Genomic DNA, 17,165 nt, shown 5'->3' with positions numbered 1-17,165 from the left:
CGCTAGAGCTGTGATCCACAACATTTGCGGCAGCTGCTGCGAAAGCCATTCTAGTCACTTCACACCCAAACACACATGCATACAAGTGCCTTGGTTCTTGCGCCGTGTACAACTTAGCCGCAGCAGGCAGTGCATCATTAAATGCTGTTCATTTTCTTCAGCCGTGCGTTGCTCTGCCTGCTATTGCGACTCTATGTTGAAAAGCGCATAATTTTCCTACATGCCACGCCTCGTTGCTTTGAAGCGCTGGCTTTGCTTTTTGTTGCTGTGACTGCTGTTCATTTTATTATATGTGTTGTTGCAGTTGTTGTTGCATGCGGTTATACGCACATTTTCGCTTTCATGCTGGGCGTATATGCATAATTAGCGCTGATTAATGCGATTATGTAGCACAGTTTTGGGCGCGAATTGCATTTTGTAATGAAGCGTCTATGCGCCAAATACTCAACGCCAGCCAGATAGTGACAAATGATAAAGCAACAATAATGCTTGTGGTATAGTGAATATATAGAGAGCAAATAATAAGATAATTAATTGCTATTGAGTGCTTAACTTTGTTGAACGGCTGGCTTGCGGTGTAGAATATTAGGAATTTTGTCGAGATGGTCTTCAGTTCATTTTGGCTTTTTAGTTTCGGCTTATTTTTGTGGCCACATTCACTGTTGGACAGTTTCGACATCTTATCCATAAACCCACATCTCTTCACAATTAATAATGAATTCGATTAATGTTGAGTCTTCTGCTTTGTTATCAAGCATCTCGTTTGCGATCTCTATTCGTTTCTGCTTAAGACGGAGGTTTTTTGGCACAAGTTCAGACGGTTTATACCCAAAACATAATGTAAAGTCGATCAATTACAGATGTTATACTGACAGCCTTTTGAAAGCAATTGAGAGCTATCTGACAGCCACTTGACAGTTATGTTACAGTTTCAGTCATATGGAAGTCCTCTGACAGCAGTTTGAGACGCATATTAAAATAGGCAAAGTATAGCCAATATTTAACAGCTACCAATTAACAGTACAGGTTTTGTCCGAAAAGGCATCATTCACCATGAATTTGTTCCTCCTGGACAAACTGTCAACCTCAAGTTTTACGTGGAAGTCCAAATACTTAAACGAAGGGTCAATCGGTTCCGACAAGACGTCGGAGTCCATTGAAACACTGTCTTTCTTATGAACAGCTACCTAACCAAGGCCCGCATCCCAACGCTTCCGCAGCCGCCATACAGCCCAGATGTGGTTCAATAAATTTTTTTTAAATCGATTCTTGCAAGATCTTAACTATATTTGATGGGCTATAGAATACAGCAAATCCTGAGAACATTTGAAAAACATGGAACCTATTTTATTGATAAATTCTTTTATCGATGATCTTGTCGACTTAGTCCTTCTGTTTAAAATCGCTTTACTCTGGAACATTTATATCAGAAAAAGAATTGAACTCAACAACAATTTGTTAGGTTAGGTTAAACTGGTAGGCAATAAGCCTTGTATAGACCAGTTTTGGTACTTTGCGATAGCAGAGGTCCAAGAGAAGTAGTTATTCTTTAGAATGCCTGCGCTTGACGCGAATTTTAACAGGCTCAGCGGCCTCGCTATCGATACCTTCTCCAGTGTATTATATTGTGGGGACCCCAGATGCTTACGGAATAGTCTTACCAATGCAGTACAAATGCAGAAGAGATGCCTCACTATTTCCCTGGGGTCCTGGTCTAAACATTTCCCGCAGTCAGTCAACAACAATAAAGTCTACAGATCATTTACAGAAAACTCAGTTGTTGTTGTTTGTCAGCATATTGGGTAGTCGAAAAAAACTTTTCGTATTGTGTCAATAGATGTCGTTGAGCTCATTTATTCAAAACAAGTAAGGAAGGGCTAAGTTCGGGTGTCACCGAACATTTTATACTCTCGCATGGTAAAGTGATAATCGAGATTTCATTATCCGTCATTTACATATTTTTCAAATACCGTATTTGTGCAAAGTTTTATTCCGCTATCATCATTGGTTCCTAATGTATATACTCAAATTATACTGAGAAGGCATCAGATGGAATTCAAAATAGCTTTATATTGGAAGAAGGCGTGGTTGTGAACCGATTTCACCCATATTTCGTACATGTCATTAGGGTGTTAAGAAAATATTATGTACCGAATTTCATTGAAATCGGTGGAGTAGTTCCTGAGATATGGTTTTTGGTCCATAAGTGGGCGAGGCCACGCCCATTTTCAATTTTTATAGAAAGCCTGGGTGCAGCTTCCTTCTGCAATTTCTTCTGTAAAATTTAGTGTTTCTGACGTTTTTTGTTTGTCGGTTAACGCACTTTTAGTGATTTTCAACATAACCTTTGTATGGGAGGTGGGCGTGGTTATTATCCGATTTCTTCCATTTTTGAACTGTATATGGAAATACCTGAAGAAAACAACTGTGTAGACTTTGGTTGACATAGCTATAGTAGTTTTTGAGATATGTACAAAAATCTTAGTAGGGGGCGGGGCCACGCCCACTTTTCCAAAACAATTGCGTCCAAATATGCCCCTCCCTAATGCGATCCTTTGTGCCAAATTTCACTTTAATATCTTTATTTATGGCTTAGTTATGACACTTTATAGGTTTTCGGTTTCCGCCATTTTGTGGGCGTGGCGGAGGGCCGATTTTGCCCATCTTCTAACTTAACCTTATTATGGAGCCAAGAAATACGTGTACCAAGTTTCATCATGATATCTCAATTTTTACTCAAGTTACAGCTTGCACGGACGGACGGACAGACGGACAGACAGACGGACGGACGGACAGACAGACATCCGGATTTCAACTCTACTCGTCACCCTGATCACTTTGGTATATATAACCCTATATCTGACTCTTTTAGTTTTAGGACTTACAAACAACCGTTATGTGAACAAAACTATAATACTCTCGTTAGCAACATTGTTGCGAGAGTATAAAAATTAAATTCGGGGAAATTGAAAAAAAGTTACAGCTGTTGAAAAATGAGTGAAAACATGAAGAAATTCGCTATATTTTGAAATTTGTGTATAAAATAGGGAAGAATGCCACGCAAACCACCACCGAAATTTGTGAAGTTTACAAAGACGATGCTGTATCAGTTCATGTAGCACAACAATGGTTCGCTCGCTTCCGTTCTGGAAATTTCGATTTACACTGATGTAATAATGTCTCTAGCGGAAAAATGGGAAAAAGAAATCGACCAAAATACTTATTATTAAAAAAAATGGTTAAAGTTCATAAGAAATACGAAAAGACTTTTCCAAGTACCAAATATTATATTTTGAGTACCTAGTTTCACTCTAAGCTACCCTTTCCATTAAGAAAGAGCTGGAAAAATACGCCGAAATCACCAGTAATGTATGAAAATACATTTCTATTGCAAAAAAAGCTTTTTCTTCATAAACAGATTGACTAATTCTAATTCGATGTAACTCAAAATGATCCTATCATTTACTTTAAAACTAAGTCGAACCCATCAAAGAAATAAATTTTTGTTTCAAAAAAGTGTTCCTCCAGACATAGGTGTAGATCTTTGTGTATAGAAATCTTGTTGCACTTCATTTATTTGGTTTTGAAATAAAAAAATTTTGCCAACTGGTTTCGGTAAGTTATAAAAAACGCTCTTTGCCGCGTTAACACGCCTCTTGTTGCCTACTTTGTGGCGCATTTCCAGCAAAAATTATTAAATAATGCGGGTAATGGATTTTGATAAATGAACCATGTCTAACTGCCAAATTGGGTGTGAGCAGCGACTCCCTGTTATAGTTGTTGTTGGGAAATATGAAATAAGAGTTCAGAAAATAAATAGTGAAATAATTGCAGAGACGAAAGTCTACAGCTGTTTTTAAATTAAATATAAGTATGTATATATTTTTTAGTATTAATGGCGCTGAGACTAGCGTGGAACGGCAGCTGATATATGATATATGTATATATATATATACATTATACATTTTAGAATTTTTAACATATTTAGAGTAAACGTAAGACACATAAAAAGATTTGCGAAGCAGCAAATCGCCAACAATTTTTTTTGGTTTTTAATTTAAATGAGAAAAGTTAATGCAGCACCGACTACATGATTCATATAACATGCGCTTCGACTTAAATAAAAACTAAATCTATGCGAAACCACGCCATACACAGCGCACTTCAATTTATGACGCCTAGATGTATGCTAGGGCTTTTACGCCGCCTGCAGCAGCTGCCATGGCATGCCGTGCATTTTTTCCACATTTTACACTTACATATTTTCATAAAAGTCGCTGAAATAAAAAAACTTAAGTAATTTATATTATTGTTGCAACAACAGCGGCACGACAGCAGCGACTGCGCTGTAATATTGTGGCATTCAGTTGAATTTTACTGTTACCTCAGTACATATGTTCTCCATTTCATTTCTAAGCAGCCACATTGCAACAGCATGGGGAATAGGGAATAGCGAAAGAAACCCCAGCAACGCAGCGAGCGAATAGCGCAGATAGTTGGAAGTGCAAAAAGTGCGGGTGGGCGGTAAAGGATTTGTCTTTCATACTGCTGCCATACTCGCAGCTTCCGCACTCGTCGCTCGTGCTTTTGCGCTTCCTGTGCAAAATCTGCTGTGTCTTTTGTGTTGTGCATGGCTCCCTGGTTGACGGTTGAAATAAAATCGTACTTGCAACTAGAAACAGAGATATCCTTTTCTTCGCACGAAATCTGTTGGAGCAGCTCTAGTTGCTCGTGTGTGTGTGTGTATGCGTGCGGAATGCAGATAAAGCTCGGATTTTATGTGATGTGTAGCTGGTGAGCAGTTGTGGCAAAAGTTAAAATTCACCACAACTTGTAGTAATCACTTGGATATACCCCATGTTGTTGTTGTAGTTGGAAAATAAGGAAGGCTTAAAATTTTATGTGCAATGCAATTGGCAGAGATTTTCTTAGCAAGCGGAGGAAAATTAAAATAAATTTAATGGTGCGGTTATGTTGCACAGTTATACTTGAGTATATTGCGGTTTTTCTGAGAACATAGCAGGTTTCACGTTTTGTCCGGGGTAAACTAGTACACTACTGAACCGATTTCATTAACATAAATCACACTGCATCCAGCTTGATTATATTTAAAAGATATGTATGGCAGTTGATGCCTCAATTATGTTAAAAAGAAATAAAAAAAAAAAAAAAATTACCATATTTCGAGACAGGCATATTTTCTAAATTAAAAATAAAAAAAATCGGAAATTTATTGTTTTGTCCTAACAAATATTTGCGTCGATCAGTTTTAAAATTAAATATCAAGTACAATCGATTCAGTTTCTTATACCAGCAATATTGTTTTCGTCTATATTATTGCCATAGCCACAGCAACGCGTGACCTGATCTACCAAAAAATCTAAAAATTTTAAAATTTCTTCAAAGTGTATCTCACTAAATATTTTTCAGAGAGTAGCTGAGCTGGCTGTCTACAAGAATTATAACTTCTAATCAGGCCCATTGGATTTTTTTTTGGTTTTAATAAAAACACACCTTGTTCCACTGTTAAAGAGAACATAGACCAATTTTCGAAATAAATTCTTCGCAATTGTTTTTAAGTTTGTGATATGACAACTGGGTTTTATTTAAGAGCCATTTTTGTGACAGACTGCCTTTTCTAAAAGTACACTATAAGTGCTCAAAGAAGCAGGTAATTGAAAGGATAATTATGGGAAGTTGCGTCAAGCAAGTTATCAAGCCGAATCAAGCAGTGTTATATTTTTTTCAGTATTAAAGAAACAATAAAACTATTCAAGATCTCAAAAACATGTTTTTAGTCCATGCACTTGTAGTAAAAATACTTGATTGTTTTGCAGAAGAGTGCCAAATAGAAAAAGATCTCGAACAAAACATAATCAACGCTTAGCTATATATATTAATTGGCTCTAAATGATTTTTTATACTTAAATGAAAGAGAGTATTATGATTTGGAGAATAAGTCAAGAATCAAGTGAGGTCGTAATAAGAGACTGGAAACCAACGTCAGTATAAACCAAAAACCCATTAATTTTATCCCATTTTTTTTTTTTATAAAAAAATTCATTATCCTTCAGTTAGAGGCTGTACACTTGTAAATCTATTGTCTGATCACATCGAAACGTAAACCAAAACAAGGCTAGTTCGTAGATTGATCCTTGAGTCACAGCTATCGCTGGATCTTACTTAAAAACTTAAACAAAAACTTCCAAAAATGGATCACCAGAAACTCATAAAGAAATGAAGATTTTCGAGCATAGTGCAAATTTTCTAAGGAGGTTTATATCAATCCCAGTTACTTTTCTGGGTTTGCCAGAGGTGGGTCGATAAGATATTTTAATCTCAGTTTGTTAAAAGCTGGCCAGTGAAAGAAAAAAGTCCCATGATTCGATCTTGCCTTTGTACATACTGCATTGGCAGTACGTCCAATCTAAGAGCAAGTAGTTCAGAAGACCCTTTGGTTCACTCTCAGTCAGAATGATCTCGCTTTTACACATTTTGTTCGGCGATGAAGGTCATTTGCGAACCCATACTACCGATTAATGAACAATATTGTCGCAGCCGAAGTATTAAAAATCCATAAGCCCTCACATACTCAAAAAGTCGCTATTTGATGTGCTCTATGAGCAGAGAGAGTCATTCTATTTTTATCATAAAGCTAAATTCTTTGCCATAACTTTAAAATAAAACCCTTTTATTTCTTCGTGAAAATTACAAAAACCAAACTTTATGTTAAGTCCATCTGGTTTTCTTACGAGTTATCTTAGTAGTTTTATTGCTAGTAATTTTTTTCTAGGGTGTCATGTTTTAGAGAGCTTATCCATATACATAAGTCTGATCATACTTGAACATTGGTACCAATTGTACGCCTGTACAACGTTTAAAAATCGTTCATTTTTATTACGAAAATTGACGTTCTGTGAAAAAAATGTTTTGAGCGATTCGCTCAACTTATGGTCAATATAATCGGGTTACTGAGCGTACTATTCGCAACATTATCACCCATCTTGAAACCCAATATTCGTTATTGGATAATATTCGACCGCATAGACCACGTCTAGCACGCAGTGAAGAAAATAGTAGCTGTAGCTGGGAGTGTATACAAAATCCGTGGAGAGTCAATTCGGCGCCGTTCACAGCAACTCGGACTGACGTATGGAACGACTTAGCGCATTTTTACAAGTCAGTAGAACTAAATGGTTACAACAAGACGGCGCCACTTCCCACACATTGCATCAATCAATCGTTTTATTAATATAATAGATCGGTGGGTAGATAATTTCACTTCTTGGGCGGTATCACACCGTGGAGGATATTTAGAGATTTATGTCTGTCTCAGTTACGTCACATGTATGACTGTAGGTATGAGATTCAAATTGTTTAAGTCTAATTCTTTTTGGAAAAAGTATTGATGTATGTATATCACATTACACAAAGCACACGTTTTCAAGACCAAATTCATTTACATTTAAAACAAAAAAATTTGAATTTGGTACTCACATTTTTTGAATGCCTTAGAGCTTCAGTTGAGTCTCACATTTAATTACTAGAAATAAAAAAAAAGATGGTAAAGCTTTATTATTCTAAAAAGTATAAGAATGCTAAAAAAATTAAAATCTAGAATGCAAGAACATATATAGTTTATAAATGAAAGAGGAAACCAGAAAGAGTTTCCTATTCCTCACTAAAAATAATGAATGTATTATATATGCACTATATTAAAGAGCAAAATTTTGCAATAACGCCATGTTTGTGTTGGCAGCACTTTATTGCAGTCAATATAAGTGTGCAAAATGTCACAGAAACGCCATCAAAATTATGTCATAAATTTTTGATACGGTCTGTGTGCTAAATTGCTCAAGCCATCTGTAGAATTTCAAATGTGTGGCGAGCGAATAGCAGCTCAACTCAACAACAACAACATGGCGCACGATATGCTTCCTAACAAATGACACATGTCTACGCCGGCTATTACTCACACAATTACGATATAAGTGCTTCGCATATGCACAAATGGAGACTTACTTGTGTGCTGCGCCTAAATGTATGCTAGCCGCTGTTGTTAAATGTAATTTCCTTTTGCATAACCATTAGTTTGCATAAAGTGCAGCGACGAGAGACCAGAATTGCGAATGTAAGCAACTAAGCTCAATAGTTGAGTGGACAAATAAAATTGCTGACAATTTACATTTCTAACTAAGTAAGTGAAGGGATAATTCGTAGGGAAATTCAAGCGAGTCAAGCACGAATTTAAGAGCTAAAGATAACTTGTGAGAAGTTAAAATAATAACAAAATAATGAATCTTAAGTTAGGGTTCTTTAGTGTGCTATTTTTATAAATTCGTTGAGAATTGTAAACAATTTCTTTTGGCGAAAGAAGTTTCTAGGTGACATAAATTTCATCAAATTTAAGCGTAAAAAAACATATATACATATATTTTTATAAAGCAAGAATTAAATTATCTGGGTACTTAGATGACTGCGAGCTTAGGCACTTTGGAATGCTGGAACTAGGATAACCAGATCGCCGAGTTTAGACTGGGCTGCCGTTTCTCTTCTAAGAAGGCAGGGAAGGACTGGCTGAAGGAGACGGGCAGGTAGCTCTTTAATGGATTTTTACGATATAGACTCGTGGGGAATGTTTCTGGAAGAGTTGTCTGTCGGGAAATATCCATCAGCCCCGATTTTAGGCTTCCTGACCACTGCAGCATCTTCCAAACGGTGGTGACTCAAATAAAGTTTGCATTACATCTACTGCTCCCGAGTACAGCCTCCTTCGGAATGGTGACAATCCAATCCGGTAGTAAAGCAGCCATATTAGCCTTGAGTTTGATGACTGTATGCTTAAGGCTAGCGAAGGGATGCCTAAACTCTTTCTTTCTAGCATCGAGTTGTTGGACGATTAGACAGCTTTGGGTACCTGGCCACAACAGTATTGCAGGAAATTGCAAGGCTGATGAGGTTGCTGAGATAGCTACTTCAATATCAATACCTGCGAAATAGAAACGGGTAGAAGCTCCGTTGGCTTTTTAAATATAAAAAAGAAACACAACATTTTTGTGTTAGGTTTAAGGCGCTCTAACTATAACTGATAACCAATTAGGGGAGTTTCTTAGCTGGTTTTACAAGATTTGTCTAAGAACCTATGTTAAGAATACAGTAGTAATATCCTCAATAAATCGGTGGAGTTGTAAGGGGACTAGAAAAAACAAATGCTCTGAAGATTTTTTAAAATCAATGATGAGTTCTTTAACACACTTTCCCTTTTGGATGTCCTTGTTTATAGAGCCTCAGATTTCTATACTGATTTCGATTATAATAGAATCTTACAGAAGTATCTTGCATGAGGAACGAACTGCGGAAGCAAAGGCTTCGCTTTAGAAGTTTATGTATGTACCTCTTAACCTCGAGCGCAAAGTTTTTTGTATAATCGCCGATAGCTCATACTGGTGTACTTAGAAGACAACATACCGTCCCCAATATGTAAGTGACCGCCGAGTTCTAAGTAATCACTTCATACAATCTGAAAAGTAGTACCTTTGATAAATCGCTCTCATAGACCTAGAGTTTTTAAAATTTTAATCAATTAACGCAATCCTAAAAGTATGCTAACCTGTTCCACTTGTTCAACTTTCCGTAATTAAAATAAATCAAAAGGCGTTGAATGCGTGCTTATTTTAAAATAAATGTTAAAAACACTATTGGTTTATTATTGAAATCTGTTTACCGTTCAGATATTTGCACATATTTTTTGCGCCGAGCATATGCCGCGTACAATGGCATGCATTGGTGTTTGCACTAGTGTTGCGGCGCAAATATTTGTATTTTTAAAATACACAATAAAATTTCTGGTGTTTATATGGATTCGCCGCCATTTTTATTTATATTTCTCAATCTTTCATTTTTCACATTTTCTGTTTCCTGGCGCGCCTCTTCCGTGCCTGCTGCCTGCTGCCCGCATTTGTTGTACTCGTATAAATTAAATGCTATATTTCCGACAGGTAACATAAAAACGGCACACGGAAAATAAATGAATAAAAATCAGGATACACATATGAGTATTCAAAGTAAGCCTTGCATGCATTCAGCAGATTTATTTTATTGTTGTTCGTTCGATTTTTGGCGCGCCGCCGGCGTCGCAGGTCATATACAGGCGGAAGTTGTTCATCATACAGCGTCCAGTTTCGTGTGGCACGAGTAAGGGGGGTACGAATGCCATGACGGCATAGTGGTGCGAGTATACACTGTGATAAATCCTTCGGCTGCAAAAGCTCATTAGAGGTATTGAAATAAAATATGTGATTCGAAAGTAAATAATGCGCTCGAAGGCCATAAAAGGGTTAAAAATATGAGAAACGCAAGTTTTAAACTCCATTTTGAAATAACAATATACGGAAGGAGGCTTGGAAGCATAGCTTTTTAATGACTTTAGCTGCGAAAAACTGAACAAGTGAAACAAGTTAGCATACTTATAGGATCACATTAACTGGGTTTAAATCTTATGAGCTGAAGTCGGAAATTGCTACTTTCTTAAACTTTTTTGCAGGCATTATAAATTTCCATAAACTTTTATCTCTTCATACGTTCATTTCATACCTCCCGATAGCCTCGAGCACCCTCATCATGATTTGCCATATTTTAAAATTTTTTCGCCGTGTATTTCCAGTTGTTCCAGCCAAAAGTAGGCACCACCAGATTTTTTTGCACAATTTTCTGTTTTTGGTAACATTTTTTTTCTTTTTGGCCCGGTTTTTTTTAAATACCTCACTGGCGTGTGCACATAAAATAAATTGAAAACCGCAGAACGAAAATTCGCACATATAAAACAGAGTTCTTGTTGTAGTTGCATAAATATCAGAAAATCGGAAATCGAAAAATACCGAAAGGACCCGCAGCGAACGCGCACGTTCTGTAAGAATTTTCCAGTCACATAGGCGGTGTTAAACTCACCAACGGCAGCGAGCAAATACGAACACTTATACAAACATATCTTGATTTATATATAGCTATGTATATATATATATCTGAAAGGGTATATGTATGTACACATAAACACGGCATTTACTTGGCGTTGTTATTGAATAATATTTGTTCACGGTTGTTGGGTTTAACTCCTTCACGCCAACACCATTCGAAAGATGTTCCGCTGATTTTCCATTCGAATGCCAACAGAGACACATACTACAAACGATTTCTAGGAAAAAGATGCATTGGTATGAAGAGTACATTGCTACTTCCATATAGACTGCTCTCGAATACAACAAGCGAACAGATTTCGATTCGCGAGTACTTTTCCTGAGTATCATCATATCACTTTTCATATTCATTTTCGATTTTTTATAGTTTTTATTGCCTGTGGTGATAAACTAGAATCGAGACTGTTGATGTGGGTTTAAAACTATACTTTTTTCATACCGAAATCGCCGGTATCAAGTAAATCTTTAATCCATTCCCTTAAGATGCGTGTATGAATGCCAGATAAACTCATTGTAAAATTAAAATATTCATTTTCGTTTGATCTTCCCATAAAATTATATGCTTATAACGGAGAGCACTACAAAATTTTGTTTAAATAAAATAAAAACGGTTCGGGATATCAATAAAATTTTGTATTACTGTGAAAATACATTTCATGTCATTATGTATGGAACTCAATTTCTTTTACATGGCCACCACGGGCACGCTTGCAGAAGTCCAGACGTTGAACGCAATTCGCAACGGTTTTCAAGCATAAATCGGCCGATACCGCTGCAATTTCACGTTCGATATTCGAACGGATTTCATCAATCGTCGCTAACTTGTTGGAATAGACCATACACTGGATATAGCTTTCACTGTGTGGTTTGTGGCGCCATTATATTGGGACCACATTTTGTTCAAGTTCATATCATCCAATTCGAGACAAAAATAATCAGTTTTCATTGAGCGGCAGCGATTCCCATTCCCCGTAAAGTGCCGGTCTTGATCATCATGGAAGAAATACTTCCCAATAACATCGCCGGCCCATAAACGGCACAAAACCGTAATTTTTTCGGGATGCAGTGTTGACTCATCGAGTACGTGTTGATTGCTGTCTGACCACTAACGCGTATTTCGCTTATTGACGAAGTCATCCAGCCAGAAGATGCTGAAGATGAATTTTCGTTGAAAATCATTTTCAAGTTGCTGCTCAGCCCAATTCACGAACATACGACTATTTTGGTGGTCAAGTGGCTTCAGTTCTTGCGTCAATTTGATTTTGAAAGGATGTAGAATAAGATATTTTCCCAAAATTCGCCCCGACGATGCCAACGATTGAGATTGGAACTGATTTGGGTCTTCCTCAATCGATGAGCTAGCGGCAGTTATACTCTCAACACCACGGACACTTCCTTATCTCACTGGCACGGGAACATTTTGTTGTGTGCCCGTGGATTCAAATTTTTCCACTAGCCACTTAATTGTTAATCTGCCAGGATGATTATGACGACCATAAATTGGAAGTAGCGCTCTTAAAGTTGACTCTAACTTTGAATTTCCGTAGTAAATTGTAATAATTTTGACTCGTTGTTGGATTGTATATTTTTCCATGATGAAATGGCAAATCTTACTGAATAGAAATGTCAAAAGAGCGGGAAAAATATGGCTTCGTCTGCCGTCTACTTTTGCAGCGTCCTTCGACTATGATTATAAAGCTACTTGATTATCCGTATATACGATAATATTTCTTATTGTCGGCACACTTCTTGTCAGAACGAGAATGTTTTTTTTTAATAGCTGTGATCTCCGCTTGAAAAAAACTAAAGTGGTCCGGTAGACGGCATAATGTTAGCGACAGCATCAGCATAGGCCAAAACTTATACTTCTCTCTTTTCTACATCTTATAACATTTTATGCATTGTTAAGAGCCAGTGAAGTGAAGAAGACACGCCTCCTTGAGAAGTACCACTTTGGACATATTTGCAACTACCAACGGTGAAATTATGGAACTGCCCAGAAACAAATGTTCAATGAATTTCACTAGAGGTTTAGTGTTGCTCAGATCTTTAAGTGCGCTCAGTATAGCTTTAGGCTGTATGTTGTCGAAAGCCAGGATTAACGCCTCGAAAGGCTATACTCAGTGTTTGATAGGATTGGAAAGGAATCATCCACTATGAGCTGCTCCAGCCTGGTCGAACAATTTATTCCACATTTTACTACCAAAAAAAACGACCAGAACTGATCAACAGAAAGGGCTTCGTGTTCCATCAGGACAACGCTAGACTACACACATCTTTGATGACACGGCAAAAACTGGTAGGGCTTGGCTGGAAAGTTCTGATGCATCCACCATACAGCCCTGACCTTTCCCATCGGACTACCATTTTTCAATATAGAACTCCCTTAAAATAGTAAAGAAGTAAAGTTGGCTTCAAGAGAAGACTGTGAAAATTAATTGTCGCATTTTTGCGCCGAGAAACCAGAAAAGTTTTACACTGATGGAATAATGTCTCTATCGGAAAAATGGCAAAAAATGGTACATACTTATTTAGTTCATTAAAGTTCATTATAAATATAAAGAAAAAATAAGTTAAAGCTTGATTGGAAATAGGAAAAGAGTTTTCCGACCACCCAATATCAAGGAAGGCTACCAGGGCGTGTTCTAAGTAGTTGTGTGTATTTCTAAAAATATTTACTGCGTTTTTAAAAAGAGCGATGAACGACTTTTTGTTCTGAAGTGCTTTGTATTTGCATGTGAACTTTTACCTGTAAATTGCGTTCCTAAAAAATATTAAATTCCCCGATCCTGCAACATTTTAAATAGTTTTACCCTAAAACTGTATATAAATACTCTGTCCCTTTCGCAGACACTCCAAAATGCACACAATGAAATTTGTTTCAGTTACTATTCTTTTATTTTTGTTGTAGTTAGCTAACTTTATTACCCTCATGTCCAAAATATTCATTGCTCTAATCCGACAGCCAACAAAAAAGTTGATTGTTAAACCGAAATATTTCATTTTTAAATTTCTGTCATGGAATTTCACTATATTTTATTTCAATAAATACACACACACGCGCCCATACATATTTGACTTTACTTATATTACTTTGTCATTTCCGCCACTCGCATATTTTTAGCGCTTGCATGTCGTGTGCCGACAGCGAAAAAATTGGGAAATTTTGGATTGTCGTCTCGCTGTTCATCAACTATGTATGCGCGAGGATGTACGTGTGTGAGTGTGTGTGCGCAGCCATTTTTCTACTTCAAATTTTGCACCCATGCAGCGAATTTTTATTAGAATTGTTTCGCTTTACTTTCGTTTATTTTTCTTTATCAAATTTCATTTACAACTTTTGTAGCGGAACTTTTTGTTGTTGCGCTAAAATTCATTTAGTGTTTTTTTTGTTGGAAAAGAAGTTCGCTTTTGCGTTTTTCGTCTATTTTTTGGTGTTTTGTGTTTGGTTGCCTGATTGGTTGCATGCAACGTCTGTCATGGGTGCTGTTATGCAGGTGATAAATTTATAATGAAAATGCGCATATGACAGCACCAAAGAACAACAATACAAAGTTGAGTGAGTGCAGCAGCAGCAGAAGAGTTATGTATGTGCCCATGTGTGTGTGTGTGTGTTCATTTGTGTGAGTGCAGCTCATAAACTGACTTGCCGCAATAAATTTATTTTTTAGCAAACTGTGCTGGCGTTTCGGGTGGATGACGGCCGCCAGTTTGTGGTGCAGCGTGGGCGTGCAGTTGTTGTTGGATTTGTTTTTTCATTTGGGTTTACTGTTAGCGCATAGGCAATCATAACAGCGTGATCGCTGACATCGTTTGGCTTTAAATGATATGGTATTTTATTTTTATATATGAATGGCAGCTTAAAAAATTGCATTGTAGCCTGCTTTTAGGCGTTAAGCCACTTATAAATTGATTGATTCGGTGCGAATTTAATGGAACTCGCGTAAATAATGTGATTATTGGCAGAAATACATGAGCAGACGTCGCAAGTACATATGTGCATACGCTGATTTAAAGTTTCGTATTGCATACATGCAGGCGCAGTAGTAAAAAATTATACGTTGTAAGAAAGCTTAAAAGTGCGACAGATAATACTTATATCGTCTTAGTGTTATTAAGGACTTAAATTTAGTCATTCGAAATTTTTATTGCATACATTCGGGCGCAACAGCGGAAAGCTACTTGATTTGGAAGTTTTACTTTAGTTGAAAAGTTCGAAAATTGATAAATAAAACTCACAAAAGTCGTAAAAGATAAGATGTATATAAATTTATATTTGCCTTTTAAATTGAAGAGCTTTTGTTGCATACTATTAGGAGCAGTAGGTAAATATACTTGAAAATAATATTTGTAGCTATGTAAAGTTAACATTCTGTGGTAAAATATTCCTAAATTAAAAGAAGCTTTACTTTGGCGGTGTTATTACTTTCAAAACTGCCATTTTTGTGCATACTTTCAGGTGTTTTACTTTTAATTATATATGAAAATGAAAGAAATACTCACAGCGTGTTAATGCAGTAGAGCACATTTCACCCATCAACACATTTTCAACTTCTACAAATGAGACTGCTATTTTGCATGCTAGCCTAAAATTATGCCATAATTCTAGTTACTGTCTAGGGTAGTATATAATTGTTGTTATAAACATTTGTGTTGATTTTTATATCTTCATGGCCCACCCGTTTCTCGCTGCTATTTAATTTTTCCGGTCATCACTTCTCTCTTAAATTCTTCTACACGCACAAAAGTATGCAATGAGCTATGCAAATTGCTATTACTTTGCTTTTTGGTGTCGTAAAAGTTAAATTTGCGTTAAATATTCCCATTTAATTGTGCGTGTCGCGACAATTCTATTGCCTTGGTAATAATTTGGCGTGTAATTGACACATAGAGAACATAGCGCCATTGACTGTACCTACTTGGGTGGAAATTTATTTCGCATTTGCTGTGAGAAATATTTAAATGGTAATTTCTTTTAAGATTTATTTCACACACTTCGGCAGTAAAAGTGCGGATGCCGAAATGTTTTCAAAGCCACAAACGTAATATGATTAAGAGAGTTTAGTAAGGTTTGTGCTAGGATCCTTTAAAGATAAATAGTTATGTTTGGGTGGGCTTAAGAGGCAAGAATTATTGCGAATAAGTACATTCTTCTGCATTAGTATTCTAAATTTAATAAAAATTAAAATTCAAGTCAAGTAAAAAAATCCGTTCTCCATATGGATGGTTTAAATGGACTGTATTTCACGCTTTTTTAGAGACATATAGAGGTTATAGAGATCGGGTACGCTAAACTAGAAAGATTTGGTACTAAAAAACGAAGTGCTTTACAGTTTACTCCCACAAAAGCGAAACATTAACCAAGCGGACCACAACTTTGATTTTGTTAATTTCGTTCCGATAAGTTTGATGTGAAAGTTGAAGCACGCTCTGGATTGTCGAAAATATTATGACGTATGATTGTCCCAAAACTAAAAATTACACAAAAACCGTTTGGAACCATTTCAACAAAGCTCGCTGTGGTACCCAAACTACATGTAACACATTTCCAACCGCGGATCGCCGTAGAATTGCAACAAAATCGATAAATTTTTAAAGCGGATAGTTACTGGAGACGAAAAGTGAGTGTGATCCAGTGATCACATTTGGACTCCAAAATGCGGTCCTTTGTGAAGGCATAAAAACAGAACTCCCATATTCAATCTTATAAGTCAGCAAAGTGCCTTGTGGCCAATACAGAAGTTGCTTAGGCTTATCTATTACCAACTCGGTGGAATACCCGATCGTATGAGCTCCCAAGTGTTTAAGCCTTGACCTCACAAAAACTGGACAATCAAGAAGAAAATATTGAGAATGTTTCCATTTCATCTTCATCCATATTGCTTCTACAGCTCGCGTCCGCTTTGATTCACAAACTTACACAATGAACGCAGGTAGTTCAAAGGCCTGTTGGAACTCTCACAACTAAAGAGATGCTAGCTTCAGTAAGAGCAAACAGCTATCTGAATCTGGGTACGATCAATCTTGGATCAAAAGAACTTTGCGCATGAACCGTTAGTGGCCTAGCACTGGCCAAGCTCCCAGGAAACCCGGCTATATAGTAGTAGGATAAGAAACCGACTTGTTCCCGTTATACTGTTAGTAGGAATATGTTGCATTTTCTTGCCAGCTTTGACGGAGGCTTCGGAGCAG

At 36.9% G+C, this 17,165-nt stretch overlaps 1 protein-coding gene across 3 annotated transcripts in view; it reads right to left on the bottom strand.

The window, feature by feature from the left end:
• The window catches only part of LOC120767249, a 301,297-nt gene that overhangs the window by 91,558 nt on the left and 192,574 nt on the right, over positions 1-17,165 (bottom strand). For 2 of the 3 annotated variants that reach the window (XM_040093103.1, XM_040093104.1), the window contains exon 5: positions 7,498-7,543. The exons of the other annotated variant lie outside the window; for it this stretch is intronic. The gene's annotated coding sequence lies outside the window, so the exon portion shown is untranslated. The remainder of the gene's footprint in view (positions 1-7,497; positions 7,544-17,165) is intronic. 3 annotated transcript variants of the gene reach the window in all.

This window comes from Bactrocera tryoni, chromosome 2 (assembly GCF_016617805.1).
Source record: "Bactrocera tryoni isolate S06 chromosome 2, CSIRO_BtryS06_freeze2, whole genome shotgun sequence".
NCBI lineage: Eukaryota > Metazoa > Arthropoda > Insecta > Diptera > Tephritidae > Bactrocera > Bactrocera tryoni.
This window is presented reverse-complemented; position numbering and strand designations above follow the sequence as displayed.